The sequence below is a fragment of the Nuphar pumila genome, chromosome 2 (genome assembly GCF_984573655.1).
Source record: "Nuphar pumila chromosome 2, dmNupPumi1.hap1.1, whole genome shotgun sequence".
Classification (NCBI taxonomy): Eukaryota; Viridiplantae; Streptophyta; class Magnoliopsida; order Nymphaeales; family Nymphaeaceae; genus Nuphar; species Nuphar pumila.
The window spans coordinates 8,919,207-8,921,991 of NC_143250.1; the positions used below are offsets into that span (position 1 = coordinate 8,919,207).

Sequence of the window (2,785 nt, forward strand, 5' to 3'; positions counted from 1 at the left end):
CCTTTCATTTATTTTGGTCCTGCCCAATCTTTGTGGCCCTATTTAATAGGACGTGGAGATTTTCAGACGTAATTGTCAAAGAGGAGTCTTTCACGTTTGATATGCTCTTGGGCCCTGTTGAAATTAGACGATGCAAGCGGTAGAGACGGATCTGAAAGACGTGGTTGCTTACTATTTGGTGGTTTGTTTCGATGACACGCAATGATGTTATTTTTCGTTAAATTTCGATCGTCCTTAATAATCTTGTCCATAGAATCCTGATTGATGTATATGTGATTCTACATATGCATCTTAGAGACCTTTGCTTTCTTCTGAACAACGTTCACTCATCGGTGGTTTCTTCTAATCCAGTGAATCCTGGTTGAGCTTGGCTTTGTTGTCTGTTGTTGTCTGTATTTTTTTTCTTTAACTTTTTATTTTTTTATATTTTTATTTTTGTTTTCTATCTTGTTGGGTTCGTGGGTTCAACCTTTTGTTGATCTTCATGAGGGGGTAATGTTGATCTTCTTCTTTCTGTTTTCTCTCTCTTTATATATATATATATAGAGAGAGAGAGAGAGAGACAAAAGAGGATCAACATTATCACACATGAAGATCAACAAAATGTTGAACCCAACAAAATAGAAAACAAAACTAAAATATAGAAATATATATATATATATAGAGAGAGAGAGTAAATATTCACAGCTGGGGCACAACCGGGCAAATGAAGCATGCATAAAATGCTTGGTATTACACTACCAAAGCAAATCACATTAACCGAATTAATAATAAGAGCGTTAACCAAATTAACCCCAACAATCTGCAGAGAGAACGATTTGGTCACCTAGTGGAAAAAGGAGAGAAAGCACACCCCAAATTCGCAATGAGGATTATGGCACCTCAACGACCACCGGACCACTCGTCCACAACCATCGACAAATTACAATAAGACGACCCATCTACCTCCACGGCCTTCTTCCCCAACTCTTTCATTGCCTTCATCTTCTCCCTCACTCTCTTCCCTTCCTCACCTTCCATCAACCTCATCACCGCCCTCTCCAACTCCTCCCCTCTCACCAGCGCCCGATCCTCGTCGTTCTCCTTCTTCAATCCCAGACTCAACCCCAAGTCATTCACCAGCACAAAAGCATTCATCCTCTGCTCGGCGTAAAGCGGCCAAGCGATCAGCGGCACCCCGAACCACACGCTCTCCAAGGTGGAGTTCCACCCGCAGTGCGACACGAACCCACAGACCGCACGGTGCGAGAGGATCGCCCTCTGGGGCACCGACGTTGGCCAGACCAAACCGCGCTCTCGAGTCCGCTCTAGAAAACCATCAGGCAAAACCTCCTCTAACTTCGCATCCTTAGGCCCGTGAAGCTCGTCTCCCGGCCTAGGTGCGGACCGCACCGACCACAAGAACCTCTGTCCACTAAGCTCGAGCCCGCGAGCCATTTCGCGGACCTGCTCGTCTGTGAATGCACCCATGCTACCGAAGCACAAGAAAACAACAGAGGCATCGGGTTGATTATCCAGCCACTTAATGCACTCATGTTCTGAGCCCTTGTTGCCGACGGCTAACAATGGTCCTACGGGAAGGATAGCAGGTTTGGAGCCCTCGCCGCCTAGCAGTTGCGGCATGGCCTGAATGAGTCCCGGCTCCAAGTCGTCAAAAGTATTCACCAAAACAGCTTTTAGCTCCCGTAGCCTTCGTGAGTGGTAGAGGAACCACTTGTAGGCGTCGTCCTTCCTATCCACCATGGGCGCGGGGACGTCGAGAGGGGGAAGGGGAGACATGCCTGGAATCTCGATGTCGTGATCGGATTCCCTGAATTCCGAATGGATCGCGGCGTCGAGGGCGGGGAGGTGGAGCACGAGCGACAAGACGGCGGCCCCCGACGTGAAGAAGACGTACGCCGGGACGCCGAACTCGGCCGCGACGTCGATCATGGCCGTGCAAAAGAAATCGATGATGAAGGCGGGGACGCTGGTGGAGTTGCAGAGGGACTGGAGATGGTCGGAGACGAAGGGCTTGTGACGCTCTACGTACACCGAGATGAGGGTCTCCACCCTGGCTTCTTGGAGGGTGGGTGCTTCGACGTGAGGGAGGTGGATGATGGTGATGTCGAGTTCGGAGGCGGTTGCCGCCTCCATGTGTGAGGCTGGTGGGGTGGGATCGAAGGGTTGACGCATCAAGAGGACTGTGACTGAGAGAGCTTTGTTTAGGAGGAGGATGCGTTTGGAGAGCTCGATCATGGAGGTGAGGTGGCCGGGTGCGGGGATAGGGAAGATGACCACGGTGGGCTTCATGCTGCCCTTTGTTATCTTTTCTCTTCGGTGGTGACTGTTTTCTGGTTCGACCAAGCTTGCTGCTTTGCGTCACACTTCTCTCTCTTTCTTCCTATTTCTATATATATATATCAAAAAGTAGGTGCCTGAGTTTTTTTTACCTAGTGCGTGTTTACCGAACTTTGATAGGGGTTTTCATGTTGTTTTTTTATATTTACTAAAAAATGGATCATGTATTTTGAGAAAAAAATGATTTTTTAAGTATTGATTATTTTTTAAAATTATAAACTATTGATTTTTATAATCTTATAAAAACCCATAGACTTGCCATCAGATCATCCAAAAGTTGATTTCTACTATTGTTAGATTTTAGAAAAAATAGAAACAATCTTTCCAAAGTTGGGTAGACACGATGGACAAAAAAAAACAGCATCGACCAACTCTCTCTATATATATATACTAGTTCTGTCATGTTAAGTCCATTAAAAAAATATAGTTTTGATATTTTTTTGGC

The 2,785-nt window shown here is 46.3% G+C and overlaps 1 pseudogene across 1 annotated transcript; it reads right to left on the reverse strand.

Annotated features, from left to right (window-relative positions):
- Positions 1–717: 717 nt before the first annotated feature.
- LOC149844670 (malvidin galactosylase UGT88C3 pseudogene) lies at positions 718–2,392 on the reverse strand (annotated as a pseudogene). Its single transcript, XR_016429965.1, has one exon. The product of XR_016429965.1 is annotated as a malvidin galactosylase UGT88C3 pseudogene (transcript).
- Positions 2,393–2,785: the final 393 nt, after the last annotated feature.